This window comes from Mesoplodon mirus (genome assembly GCF_964341445.2).
Source record: "Mesoplodon mirus genome assembly, chromosome: 1".
In the NCBI taxonomy this organism is placed as follows: Eukaryota; Metazoa; Chordata; class Mammalia; order Artiodactyla; family Ziphiidae; genus Mesoplodon; species Mesoplodon mirus.
Window position 1 is genome coordinate 39,328,432 of NC_138976.1, and position 15,618 is coordinate 39,344,049.

Below are 15,618 nucleotides of genomic sequence, written 5' to 3' on the forward strand. Positions count from 1 at the left end.
TGATCCCCTCACTGTGAGTGGGCCCCTCTGAGTGTGGGAATATCTCTTCTCCCGCAGTCCCCCTGTCAGGGGCACTGGTCCAATCCTGCCTCCACCCTTCTTACCCCTCCTTCCTTCCCTTCCACGTCCTACCTGGTTGTGTGGGGATTCCTCCCGTCCCTTTAGGTGTCCGAAGTCTCCCACAAGTGCCCAGTAGGTGCTCCCTCAGAAGGCTGCCTGTGAGGGGATACAAACTCCATGTCCTCCTACTCTGCCATCTTGACTCTGCCCCCTGTTTCAGTTTACTTTTTGTTTGTTTGTTTGTTTTTGCAGTACGCGGGCCTCTAACTGTTGTGGCCTCTCCGTTGTGGAGCACAGGCTCTGGACGCGCAGGCTCAGCGGCCATGGCTTACGGGCCCAGCCGCTCCGCAGCATGTGGGATATTCCCGGACCAGGGCACAAACCCATGTCCCCTGCATCGGCAGGCAGACTCTCAACCACTGAACCACCAGGGAAGCCCTCAGTTTACTTTTTAAAGGTTTCTAGAGTATTACCTTGGGGCTCCCAAACTGTGTAACCACCTTCTCTTGCATCATCAACATCATTTCTGAAACCCAGGACCAAAAGTGGTAAGACTTGAAAAATGTAAACATCAACTCACTTTTTTCAGTGACAAAACAAAAACAGGGACTTCCCTGGTGGTCCAGTGGTTAAGACTCCACACTCCAAATGCAGGGGGCCCGGGTTCATTCCCTGGTCAAGGGACTAGAACCCGCGTGCCCAACTAAAGATCCCTCATGCCTCAGCGAAGATCCCGCATGCCGCAGCTAAGACCCAGCACAGCAAAATAAATAAATAAATAAATAAATAAATAAATATTAAACAAACAAACAAAAACAAGATTTGCTTTCTTGCAAAATTTTTTTTTCTAATTTTCATTGTTAGAATTCTTAAAGGAAGATGCTTTTGTGTTTTTCTAAAGTCTTAATATGGTCAGTCTTGTTTTAATAGCCAGAATGCCTTGGAATGGGGTTCTTATTTAAATGTTTTTCTTTTGCAGTCACCTCAAATACTTGGCCTTAAATGACCCTTTCTTTTTACCAGTGTGGAAAGACTTCTGCTTCCATATGTGACCAGCAGAGGGCACCCTAAGAACAGCCCAGCAGTCCTTGCAGCTGGGTTGAAACTTGCAGTTTCTGCTCTTCCTCTACAGAACCAGATTCCCATGGTGGGAGGTTGATGGTAGTGCCAATCTGGCTTTTGAATTAAGGTTAGCTGAGAATGCTGGATGCAGAGAGGTGGTGCGAAAGGGATCCATGAGTTCCAAGGAGGCTAAAGAAGAAATGTAGCCCAGTGCCCCAGGTCTCTGGATTTCTTTAAAAAAAAAAAAAACATGGGCTTCCCTGGTGGCGCAGTGGTTGAGAGTCCGCCTTGCTGATGCAGGGGACGCGGGTTTGTGCCCCGGTCCGGGAATATCCCACATGCCGCGGAGCGGCTGGGCCCGTGAGCCATGGCCGCTGAGCCTGTGCGTCCGGAGCCTGTGCTCCACAACGGGAGAGGCCACAACAGTGAGAGGCCCGCGTACCGCAAAAAAAAAAAAAAAACAAAAAAAAAAATAGAAACTATTCTGGATGGAGCAAAGAAACTTAGTTTAATGTGCTTGATATTTTGCTTACATCTGGCTATTTTACTGCTAAAAACAGTGACATTTGTTAACTTGGACTTTTTCTTGCTATTTTAATATTTTTCTATATATTAGATATATAAGTACAAGTACAGGGGCACTGGAGTTTTGTGACAGCTGAGTTTGCCTAAAGAATGAAACCTAGTTTAGAGAAGAGTTATATATTTTATATATTGTTATTATTGTATATTTATATATTACATATTATTTTAATTTATATATATTTTCTGTGCTCTCAGGAAAATGGCAAAGGTACATATGTCAATACTTTCAGAGACTTTAGTGACATTTTTCCTTTTGCATCATCGCGTCAACTTTTCAGTCTTGGTGAGTCATTTTTATGACTTGTGAGTAATTTCTGTTTTCTGTGAATGGATATGTGTACCTGTGCATACATTTTGAGTGCTGGGACTTGCCAAGGGTCAGCGATTTAGCTGACCAGTAGCTGCTACTCCGTGGTAGCTTTGGGAAACTGAGGGCATCCAGCACTCAGAATGTCCAAGTTCTCTTTCTGTCATTAAATACTGAAGCACATGGTAAAACAAAGCATGCCTCTTTAGGATGAAACCAGAAACCCCAAGCCATTTCTGGGGACTCCCACGGTCAGGGAATACCATCTGTGTGCCTCTGACTCTCACCTCCACTCCAGGTTGAGGTCTCCCATGATAAGCCTCAGAACCTTTTCTCTGCATTGTGACCTGGACCAGAACATCACATTACCTGGGGCTTGTTACAAATGCAGAATATCAGGGTGCACACACTGAATAGGAATCTGCATTTTAACCCAGGTGATTTGAGAAGCACTACCCCAGACTTTTGGCCCAGACCATATTTTTAGTACCAAGGGTTCATAACCTGGGGTTCACAGAATTTAGTGGGCTGGTGAACTTGGATGGGGAAAGAATACATATTGATTTTCCCAAACCAAAATTTAGCATTTCTTTTCATTTGAATGTAGGCAAGACCACAGTAATACTGGCTGTGCGTGTGACTTTGTTATCAATAGAAATTGAAATACTTTCATATCACTTTATAGTTTTTGTAGAAAATCATTTATGTGCTGCTCAGTATTCTGGTAGTTATTAGTGCCTCCACTAGTTCTTGTTATTTAATATGTTCATAAAGAAGAATATTTTTAGTATATCATATTTAGAAAATATTGCAATAACTTTTTATGGTAACTGGTTTTCTTTATAATTTTATGTTTTTGTTTATTTGTTTGTTTTTTTGCAGTACGCAGGCCTCTCACTGTTGTGGCCTCTCCCGTTGCGGAGCACAGGCTCCAGACGTGCAGGCTCAGCGGCCATGGCTCACGGGCCCAGCCGCTCCGCAGCATGTGGGATCTTCCCAGACCGGGGCACGAACCCGTGTCCCCTGCATTTGCAGGCGGACTCTCAACCACTGTGCCACCAGGGAAGCCCAATTTTATGTATTTTATTTCATGTATTTAAAAACATTATTTGGAGAAGGAGGCTGTAGCCATCCCTAGACTGCTGTTGTAGTTCATGGCACTGAAAAAAGTAAGGACCCCTGCCTTAGAGAGAAAGAAAAAATTCCAGATTAATATGTTTCCTCAAGAAGTTGTTCCATTTTTGGCCTTAGTACCAGCGGAGGCTTGCTCCTAGATGGGTATAGGTAAGCCTGGGGAAATTTTTACATCTGCTACCTGGTGGGAAGGCATCATCCTCCAGTCAGTGTGGTCAACTGTCTGCAGCTAGAGGGAGAAAGAGGGAGAGGGAAAGGAAGGGGAGGAGAGGGGAGGGGAAAGGGAGGAAAAGGGAGGGAAGGGAGAGACAATGGGACAGGATAGCTAGACTTCACTGCCACATCCTCTTCATTCAAAGTTCAGAACAGAGATGTGCCTCGTCAATTGTGTCACAGTACTCAACCTTGTTCTTCAAAGTCTGCTTACCTGAAGCGTGATGTTAAGTCTATGGAAAGGTGGGACGGCAGCATGAGATGCTCTGTGGGCCCACTCTCCGGTGAGACAAGAGAAAGTAGAAAAAACTATAAAAACCGTTTAAGGTGTCTGGAAATTGTCCTAAGGGCAATTAGAGATTAGAGATATGTTTTATTTAGGTCTATGCAGTGTTAAAATAGTTTTTGAGTTTGTTGATGTATATTGCTCTGTCATTTAAATAAAATTTTTTATAAAAATTGAGAAATTTCACATTAGAAACTGGATTTCTAGCATCAGTTGAAAGAAATCACAACTTGCCAGCTGGGCCAGAATTTCCACAGGACAACACTCAGCTGGCACTGAGGTCGAGGGGGCAGTTTTAATTTTGCCATGTTCTCCACCATCCTCTGTGTCGCCAGCGGTGTGGCTATGTTGGCCTTCCATCAGTGTGCTTGTAGTGTGTTTCCTTAAAACAGAGTTGAGAGGATAGGAGGAAAATGATAGCTGAATCAAGAGAGCCAAGGTTTGTACTTGTGGAAATAGAAATTATACCTACTCTGTGCCTGTGTTGAAAGAATTAAGGTGTCTGGCCTACTTCATTAATTTGTTACTTCTCTGCCTTGACTGTAGGCATTTGAGTTTTTTATTCCAGTTCTAGAGGGCTAGTTCTCAAACTGTTTTATCTCCATACTATGTAGAGTTGCTAGACATGTATGGCAAGAAAAAATTTTTGTTACCATTTATTAAACTATAAAAATAATGTATTTACAGCCAACATATTGGTGGTTGTCAAGGTGGTGGGGTGGGGGTGGGTGAAACGGGATCAAAAGGTATAAAAACATCCAGTTATAAAATAAATAAGTTATGGAGATGTAATGAACAGCATGGTGATTATAGTTAATAATACTGCACTGCATATTTGAAAGTTGCTAAGAGACTAGATCTCACCATAAGAAAAAAATTTTTGAAAATTTTGTAACTTATGTATGGTGATAGATTATTTTGCAATGTGTACAAATACTGAATCATTATGTTGTATACCTGAAACTAATATAATGTTATATGTCAATTATACCTCAATAAAAAAATCAAGCATTAAAAAAATTTGCTGATGTAAGTATACTTATGATGACTTTCCAGCTTATACAGTTGTTTTTAAAATATAAAAAGTGTTATAAAAAATTTTAAAAGACAAAAAAAGTATTTAAAAGCTTTACATTGAAGTTAATGTTTATTGCTATAATAACATAACACATTCAGTTGCATTTCTTCAGTGGGAAGGAAACAGCTAACAGACTGGAAAAAATAACAGGTCTCCACATTGAAGAATTTAATTTTCAAATACATTGAGGTACTCTTGTGAATAGTGAAATATGAATTTATTTTAAATCTTTTCTGAATTCATAGTCAGATATTGACAGGTAATTTCTCAATCTATTAAGTGGAGTTGAATACATTTTTTGATGTTGAAAAGTAAAGGTAGGGGAATTCCCTGGCGGTCCAGTGGTTAGGACTCTGTACTTCCACTTCAAGGGGCACGGGTTCCATCCCTGGTTGGGGAACTAAGATCTGGCCCAGCACAGCACACACACAAAAAAAGGTGGGAACTTTGGTTTAAAAGCAAGCACACAAGTGAACTACTACATACTTCCATTTCTGGTAATATGGAAGGCTAAGTTATCCACCCTTTAAAAAAAAACTGTAGGATAAAATTTGTTTAAACTGAGGTACAATTTACATTCAATAAATTACACAGACCTTAAGTGTACTGTACATGAGTTTTGATAAAGTTGTACTCCCATGAACACACATATCAAAATATAGAACATCCTCATCCCATGGAAAAGTTCCTTATGACCCTAACCAATCAATCACTGCACATCTACCAAGAAACCAGTGTTCTGATTTATTTTACTGAAGATTGGGTTTGCCTCTAAATGGCATCATATAGTATGTATATGTGGTGGGTAGCTTCTGAAATGGATCACAATGCCTGCCTCTTTATATTCACTTCCTTGTATAATCTCCTCCCTTTGAATTTGGGCTGCACCTAGAATGTGAGCTAGCTTCTCATGTATAGAATACAGCAAAAGTAATGGGTGGTTCCTTCTAAGATTAGGTTACAAGAGAGTGTGGCTTCTCTCTTTATCTCTCTGACTCTTCTCATTTGCTTGATCTGATGAAGCAAGCTGCCATTTTCTGAGCTGTTTTATTAAGAGGCCCACATGTCAAGGAACAGCTGTGTGTGTGTATGTATGGTGGGGATGGAATTAATCTGGCAACAAACATGTGAGTGAGCTTGGAATGCATCTTTGCTAGCTGAGCCTTGATTCAGCCAATGGGAAGATCTGGAAAGTTTTAATAAAAGTGGTATCATCTAACCCGTTCTTCAAGTTTTGGTGGACTTTAATTCATATATATGATTTTCAGTTACAAAAGTAATACATGTTCATTGTGGAAATTTTAAAAATATAGAAAAGCACAAAGATGCAAGTTTAAAAAAAATGAGCTCATAAATCCCACCACCTCAGTATAAAAACATTATTAACATTTTGGTGCACATTCTTATAAACATTTTTCTTCTAATCATCACATCTAAAAGAACAATTGGGACCATGCTGTTTAGTCATCTGCATTTTTTAAATTAATTAATATTTATTTATTTAACACCTTTATTGGAGTATAATTGCTTTACAATGTTGTGTTTGTTGCCGTATAACAAAGTGAATCAGCTATATGTATACATATATCCCCATATCCCCTCCCTCTTGCTCCTCCCTCCCACCCTCCCTATCCCACCACCCCATCCCACCCCTCTAGATGGTCACAAAGCACAGAGATGATCTCCTTGTGCTATGTGGCTGCTTCCCACTAGCTATTTTACATTTGGTAGTGTATATATGTCAATGCTACTCTCTCACTTCGTCCCAGCTTACCCTCCCTGCCCCCCATGTCCTCAACTCCATTCTCTACGTCTGTGTCTTTATTCCTGTCCTGCCCCTAGGTTCATCAGAACCATTTTTTTTGATTCCATATATATGTGTTAGCATATGATATTTGTTTTTCTCTTTCTGACTTCACTCTGTAGAACAGACTCTAGGTCCATCCACCTCACTACAAATAACTCAATTTCATTTCTTTTTATGACTGAGTAATATTCCATTGTATATATGTGTGACATCTCCTTCATCCATTCATCTGTTGATGGACACTTACTTAGGTTGCTTCCATGTCCTGGCTATTGTAAATAGAGCTGCAATGAACATTTTGGTACATGTCTCTTTTTGAATTATGGTTTTCTCAGGGTATATGCCCAGCAGTGGGATTGCTGGGTCATATGGTAGTTCTATTTTTAGTTTTTTAAGGAACCTCCATACTGTTCTCCATAGTGCCTGTATCAATTTACATTCCCACCAACAGTGCAGGATGGTTCCTTTTTCTCCATACCCTCTCCAGCATTTATTGGTAGATTTTTTGATGATGGCCATTCTGACCGGTGTGAGGTGATACCTCATTGTAGTTTTGATTTGCATCTCTCTAATGATTAGTGATGTTGAACATCCTTTCATGTGTTTGTTGGCAATCTGTATATCTTCTTTACAGAAATGTCTATCTAGGTCTTATGCCCATTTTTGGATTGGGTTGTTTGTTTTTTGATATTGAGCTGCATGAGCTGCTTGTAAATTTTGGAGATTAATCCTTTGTCAGTTGCTTCATTTACAAATATTTTCTCCCATTCTGAGGGTTGCCTTTTCATCTTGTTTATGGTTTCCTTTGCTGTGCAAAAGCTTTTAAGTTTCATTAGTTCCCACTGGTTTATTTTTGTTTTTATTTCCATTTCTCTAGGAGGTGGGTCGAAAAGGATCTTACTGTGAATTATGTCATCGAGTGTTCTTCCTTTGTTTTCCTCTAAGAGTTTGATAGCCTTACATTTAGGTCTTTTACCATTTTGAGTTTATTTTTGTGTATAGTGTTAGGCAGTGTTCTAATTTCATTCTTTTACATGTAGCTGTCCAGTTTTCCCAGCACCACTTATTGAAGAGGCTGTCTTTTCTGCATTGTATCTTCTTGCCTCCTTTATCAAAAATAAGGTGACCATATGTGTGTGGGTTTATCTCTGGGATTTCTATCCTGTTCCATTGATCTGTATTTCTGTTTTTGTGCCAGTACCATACCACCTTCATTACTGTAGCTTTGCAGTATAGTCTGAAGTCAGGGAGCCTGATGCCTCCAGCTCCGTTTTTCTTTCTCAAGATTGCTTTGGCTATTTGGGGTCTTTTGTATTTCCATACAAATTGTGAAATTTTTTGTTCTAGTTCTGTGAAAAATCCCATTGGTAGTTTGATAAGGATTGCATTGAATCTGTAGATTGCTTTAGGTAGTATAGTCAATGTCCATTCTTCCAGTCCAAGAACATGGTATATGTCTCCATCTGTTTGTATCATTTTAAATTTCTTTTACCAGGGTCTTATAGTTTTCTGCATACAGGTTTTTTGTCTCCTTAGGTAGGTTTATTACTATGTATTTTATTCTTTTTGTTGCAATGGTAAATGGGAGTGTTTCCTTAATTTCTCTTTCAGATTTTTGCTGTTAGTGTGTAGGAATGCAAGAGATTTCTGTGCATTAATTTTGTATCCTGCTACTTTACCAAATTCATTGATTAGCTCTAGTAGTTTTCTGGTAGCATCTTTAGGATTCTCTATGTATAGTATCATGTCATCTGCAAACAGTAACAGCTTTACTTCTTTTTTTTTTTTTTTTTTTTTTTTTGCGTTATGCAGGCCTCTCACTGTTGTGGCCTCTCCCGTTGCGGAGCACAGGCTCCGGACGCGCAGGCTCAGCGGCCATGGCTCACGGGCCCAGCCGCTCCGCGGCACGTGGGATCTTCCCGGACCGGGGCACGAACCCATGTCCCCTGCATCGGCAGGCGGACTCTCAACCACTGCGCCACCAGGGAAGCCCAGCTTTACTTCTTCTTTTCCGATTTGGATTCCTTTTATTTCTTTTTCTTCTCTGATTGCCATGGCTAAAACTGCCAAAACTATGTTGAATAATAGTGGTGAGAGTGGGTAACCTTTTCTTGTTCCTGGTCTTAGAGGAAATGTTTTCAGTTTTTCACCATTGAGAATGATGTTGGCTGTGGGTTTGTCGTATATGGCTTTTATTATGCTGAGGTGGGTTCCGTCTATGCACATTTCCTGTAGAGTTTTTATCATAAATGGGTGTTGAAGTTTGTTGAAAGCTTTCTCTGCATCTGTTGAGATAATCATATGGTTTTTATCTTTCAGTTTGTTAATATGGTGTATCACATTGCTTGTTTTGCATATATTGAAGAATCCTTGCATTCCTGGGATAAACCCAAATTGATCATAGTGTATGATCCTTTTAATGTCCTGTTGGATTCTGTTTGCTAGTATTTTGTTGAGGATTTTTACATCTATGTTCATCAGTGATATTGGCCTGTACGTTTCTTTTTTTGTGACATCTTTGTCTGGTTTTGGTATTGGGTGATGGTGGCCTCATAGAATGAGTTTGGGCGTGTTCCTCCCTGTGCTATATTTTGGAAGAGTTTGATAAGAAGAGGTGTTAGCTCTTCTCTAAATGTTTGATAGAATTCACCTGTGAAGCCATCCGGTCCTGGGCTTTTGTTTGTTGGAAGATTTTTAATCACAGTTTCAATTTCAGTGCTTGTGCTTGGTCTGTTTATATTTTCTATTCCTTCCTGGTTCAGTCTTGGAAGGTTGTACTTTTCTAAGAATGTGTCCATTTCTTCCAGGTTGTCTATTTTGTTGGCATATACTTGCTTGTAGTAATCTCTCATGATCCTTTGTATTTCTGCAGTGTCAGTTGTTACTTCTCCTTTTTCATTTCTAATTCTGTCGATTTGGGTCTTTTCCCTTTTTTTCTTGATGCGTCTGGCTAATGGTTTATCCATTTTGTTTATCTTCTCAAAGAACCGGCTTTTAGTTTTATTGATCTTTGCTATTGTTTCCTTCACTTCTTTTTCATTTATTTCTCATCTGATCTTTATGATTTGTTCTGCTAACTTTGGGTTTGTTTTGTTCTTCTTTCTCTAATTGCTTTAGTTGTAAGTTTAGGTTTTTTATTTGAGATTTTTCTTGTTTCTTGAGGTAGGATTGTATTTTTATAACCTTCCCTCTTAGAACTGCTTTTGCTGCATCCCATAGGTTTTGGGTCGTCGGGTTTTCATCGTCATTTGTTTCTAGGTATTTTTTGATTTCCTCTTTGATTTCCTCAGTGATCTCTTGGTTATTTAGTAGCATTTTGTTTAGCTTCCATGTGTTTGTGTTTTGTACAGTTTTTTTTTCCTGTAATTGATATGTAGTCTCGTAGCATTGTGGTCGGATAAGATACTTGATATGATTTCAATTTTCTTAAATTTACCGAGGCTTGATATGTGACCCAATATATGATCTATCCTGGAGAATGTTCCATGTGCACTTGAGAAGAAAGTGTATTCTGTTGTTTTTGGATGGACTGTCCTATAAATATCAATTAAGTCCATCTGGTCTAATGTGTTATTTAAAGCTTGTGTTTCTTTATTTATTTTTATTTTGGATGATCTGTCCATTAGTGCAAGTGGGGTGTTAAAGTCCCCTACTATTATTGTGTTACTGTCAATTTCCCCTTTTATGGCTGTTAGCCTTTGCCTTATGTATTGAGGTGCTCCTATATTTGGTGCATAAGTATTTACAATTGTTATATTTTCTTCTTGGATTGATCCCTTGATCCTTATGTAGTGTCCTTCTTAGTCTCTTGTTTATTTTCAAGTCTATTTTGTCTGATATGACTATTGCTACTCCAGGTTTCTTTTGATTTCCATTTGCATGGAGTATCATTTTCCATCTCCTCACTTTCAGTCTGTATGTATCCCTAGGTCTAAAGTGGGTCTCTTATAGACAGCATATATATGGGTCTTGTTTTTGTATCCATTAAGCCAGTCTGTGTCTTTTGGTTGGAGCATTTAATCCATTTACATTTATCACTTATCAATATGTATGTTCCTTTTACCATTTTCTTAATTATTTTGGGTTTGTTTTTGTAGGTCTTTTACTTCTCTTGTGTTTCCTGACTAGAGAAGGTCCTTTAGCATTTGTTGTAAAGCTGGTTTGCTGGTGCTGAATTCTCTTAACTTTTGCTTGTCTGTAAAGATTTTAATTTCTCCGTGACATCTGATTGAGATCCTTGCTTGGTAGAGTAATCTTGGTTGAAGTTTATTCCCTTTCATCACTTTAATTATGTCCTGCCACCCCCTTTAGGCTTGCAGAATTTCTTTTTTGTTGTTGTTGTTAACATCTTTATTGGAGTATAATTGCTTTGCAATGGTGTGTTAGTTTCTGCTTTATAACAAATCGAATCAGCTGTACATATACATATATCTCCATATGTCCTCCCTCTTGCATCTCCCTCCCCCCCTCCCTATCCATCCCTCTAGTTGGTCACAAAGCACTGAGCTGATCTCCCTGTGCTCTGTGACTGCTTCCCACTAGCTATCTATTTCACACTTGGTAGTATATATAAGTCTATGCCACTTTTGCACTTCGTCCCAGCTTATCATTCCCCCTCCCCATGTCCTCAGGTCCATTCTCTAATTCTACATCTTTATTTATTTTTCCTGCCCCTAGCTTCTTCAGAACCTTTTTTTTTTAGATTCCATTTATATGTGTTAGCATACGGTATTTGTTTTTCTCTTTCTGACTTACTTCACTCTGTATGACAGACTAGGTCCATCCACCTCACTACAAATAACTCAGTTTCGTTCCTTTTTATGGCTGAGTAATATTCCATTGTATATATGTGTCACATCTTCTTTATCCATTCATCTGTCAATGGACACTTAGGTTGCTTCCATGTCCTGGCTATTGTCAATAGAGGAGACTTGCAGAGTTTCTGCTGAAAGATCAGCTGTTAACTTTATGGGGATTCCCTTGTATGTTATTTGTTGCTTTTCCCTTTTTGCTTTTAATATTTTTTCTTTTTAATTAATTTTTGATAGTTTGAGTAATATGTGTCTGGCATGTTTCTCCTTGGATTTATCCTGTATGGGACTCTTTGTGCTTCCTGGACTCGGGTGGTTATTTCCTTTCCCATGTTAGAGAAGTTTTTGACTATAATCTCTTCAAATATTTTCTCAGACCGTTTCTCTTTCTCTTCTTCTTCTGGGACCCCTATAATTCGAATGTTGGTGCATTTAATGTCGTCCCAGAGGTCTCTGAGACTGTCCTCAATTCTTTTCTTTCTTTTTTCTTTATTCTGCTCTGTGGTAGTTATTTACACTATTTTATCTTCCAGGTCACTTATCTTTTCTTCTGCCTCAGTTACTCTGCTATTGATTCCTTCTATTGTGTTTTTAATTTCATTTATTGTGTTGCTCATCATTGTTTGTTTGCTCTTTAGGTCTTCTAGGTACTTGTTAAACATTTCTTGTATTTTCTCCGTTCTATTTCTGAGATTTGGGTCATCTTTACTATCATTACTCTGAATTCTTTTTCAGGTAGACTGCCTCTTTCCTCTTCATTTTCTTGGTCTGTTAGGTTTGTACCTTGCTCCTTTATCTGCTGCATATTTCTCTGTCTTCTCATTTTGTTTAACTTATTGTGTTTGGGGTCTCCTTTTCACAGGCTGCAACTTTGTAGTTCCCGTTATTTATGGTGTCTGCTCGCAGTGGGTGAAGTTGGTTCAGTGGCTTGTGTAGGCTTTCTGGTGGAGGGGATTGGTGCCTGTGGTCTGAGGGGTGGGGCTGTTTCTTGTCCTGTTGGTCAGCAGGGCTGCATCCAGTAGTGTGTTTTGGGGTGTCTGTGAACTTAGTATGACTTTAAGCAGCCTCTCTGCTAATGGGTGGGGTTGTGTTCCTGTCTTGCTAGTTGTTTGGCATGGGGCATCCAGCACAGGAGCTTGCTGGCCATTGTGTGGAGCTGGGTCTTAGTGTTGAGATGGAGATCTCTGGGAGGACTCTCGCCAAGTGATATTACGTGGGGCTCTGAGGTTTCTGGTGGTCCAATGTCCTGGACTCGGCTCTCCCACCTCAGAGGCGCAGGCCCGACACATGGCTGGAGCACCAAGGCCTTGCCAGCCACACAGCTTGGAAGAAAAGGAAGAAAAGAAAAAAAAAAAGAACAGATAGAAGCCCAAAACAAATAGTAAAAGCAAAACTAAACAGACAAAATCACACAAAGAAAAATACACACACACTCATAAAAAGAAAATCAAACAAAAACAACAATAACAGAAACTAAACAAAGAAAAAACCCCAAACAGACAGAACCCTAGGACAAATGGTAAAAGCAAACCTAAACAGAAAAAATCACACTAAGAAACACACACACACACACTCAAAAAAGAGAAAAAAGGAATAACAATAATAAAAAAAATTTTTTAATAGGAAGATAGCAACCATACCAATAAACAAATCCATCAATGATAACAAGCACTAAAAACTAAACTAAGATAAATATAAAACCAAATATATATCAGACGCAGAAAGCAAATTGCAAGTCTGCAGTTGCTCCCAAAGTCCACTGCCTCAATTTTAGGAACATCTGTTGTCTCTTCAGGTATTCCATAGATACAGGGTTTATCAAGTTGATTGCGAGGATTTAATCCACTGCTCCCGAGGCTGCATGGAGAATTTTCCCTTTCTCTTCTTTGTTCGCACAGCTCCTAAGGTTCCGCTTTGGTTTGGGCCTCACCTCTGCATGTAGGCCACCCCCAGGCATCTGTTCCCCACCCAGACAGGAGGGGGTTAAAACAGTGGCTGATTAGGGCTCTTTTGCTCACTCAGGCCGGGGAGAGGGAGGGGTACGGTAGTCACAATTGGAATGCAGGGGAGCCTGTGGTGGCAGAGGCCAGCATGACATTGCAACAGCCTGAGGTGCAACTTCTCCCGGGGAAGTTGTCCCTGGATCACGGGACCCTGGCAGTGGCAGGCTGCACAGTTTCCCAGGGAGGTGTGGGTAGTGACCTGCGCTTGCACACAGCATTCTTGGTGGCAGCAACAGCAGTGTTAGCGGTCCATGTCCTTCTCTGTGGTCTGAGATGGTGGCCGTGGCTTGCACCCATCTCTGGAGCTCGCTTAGGCAGTGCTCTGCCATCTGTGGGCACATGGAGTAGGAATCCCCTCTCTTCGTGCACCCCAAGACAATGGTCTCTTTCCTCTCCAGCAGGTCCAGAATTTTTCCCAGACTCCCTCCCAGCTAGCTGTGGTGCACTAGCCCCCTTCAGGCTGTGTTCACGCAGCCAACCCCAGTCCTCTCCCTGGGATCTGACCTCTGAAGCCCAAGCCTCAGCTCCCAGCCCCCACCCACCCCTGCGGGTGAGCAGACAAGCCTCTCGGGCTGGTGAGTGCTGGTCGGCACTGATCCTCTGTGCGGGAATCTCTCTGCTTTGCCCTCTGCACCCCTGTTGCTGTGCTGTCTGTCCTCCTTGGCTCTGAAGCTTCCCTCCAGCCCACCCCCATCTCCACCAGTGAAGCGACTTCCTAGTGTGTGGAATATATATATATATATATATATATATATATATATATATATATATATATATATATATACATATACACATACACACACACACACGCACACACACATTTTTAAAGGACTCCACATATAAGAGAGATCATATAGTATTTATCTTTCTTCTCTGGCTTACTTCACTTAGCTTAATGCCCTTGAGGTCCATCCTATCCGTAGAGTTGTCATTTAAGTACTTATGACTGCTTTTGTACTACAATGGCCAGGGTCTGTTTTGCAACAGAGACCGTATGTCCCACTAAGCCTAAAATAAAATCTTTACTATCTGGCCCTTTAAAGTGAAAGTTTGCTGACCTCTGCTCTAGATCTAAATAGTTTAGAAGAAATATAGGGGACAAAAGAACATGTTAAGCAACACCATGGAGATGCAATCAGCAAATTCAAAATGTGGAAAATTCTATAAGATTAACAACTTAATTTCTTAAACAAATAAATGATAGTAAACATTTTTTAAAGGGTGGGAGAGAAAACCTATACCACTTATGAGACATATGAATTTAATGCAATGTGTAGTCCTTTCAGAAAAAAATGATTCAAAAGTCAACTTAAAAATATGTATGTAACAATCAGGGAAATTTAAATACTGACTGTATATTTGATGGAATTACTACTAATTGTTAGTTTGTAATAACAGCATTATTTTTATGTTATTCTTTTTTTTTAATTTTTATTTATTTATTTATGACTGTGTTGGCTCTTCGTTTCTGTGCGAGGGCTTTCTCTAGTTGCGGCAAGTGGGGGCCACTCCTCATCACGGTGCACGGGCCTCTCACTATCGCAGCCTCTCTTGTTGCGGAGCACAGGCTCCAGACGCACAGGCTCAGTAATTGTGGCTCACAGGCCTAGTTGCTCCGCGGCATGTGGGATCTTCCCAGACCGGGGCTCGAACCCGTGTCCCCTGCATTGGCAGGCAGATTCTCAACCACTGTGCCACCAGGGAAGCCCCTATGTTATTCTTTTAAAGAGTCCTTCCCATTATAGGGGTTTGGGAGTAGGGAAAATGGGTATATACAAAGTAAAAATGGACAAGAAATAATAGTTAATTTTGTTATTAACTGTCATCATAGTTACCTATACTGATGGGTAAGTGAGGGTTCATTAAATTAGTCTCTCTACTTTTGCATATTTTTGATATTTTTCTTATTATAAATTTCTATAAGAGCAAGAATTTTTAAGGAAATTATAAAAGTTATTGAGAGACATTAAGAAGACCTAAAAGGAGAGATATGCTAGTTTGTAGGTTGAAAGACTCAATATGGTAAAAATAAAAGTCAGTTTTTCCCAGTTGAGGCCCAGTAGGGCTCACCCCAGGGAATTCAACAGCAACCACCCCCACCTCCACCCCCCAATAGCTTTCCAGCAAGTTTTGTCAGCTTCCCAGTGGGGATTTTTGGTCCCAAGCAGCAGTTCCCTGCTAACCAGACTTATCCTCCTGATTGTGAACAGCTCTGTCTTGGGCAACCCAGAGAACTTCATCACCAACCACTTGGCTGCAACCACACTCTCTC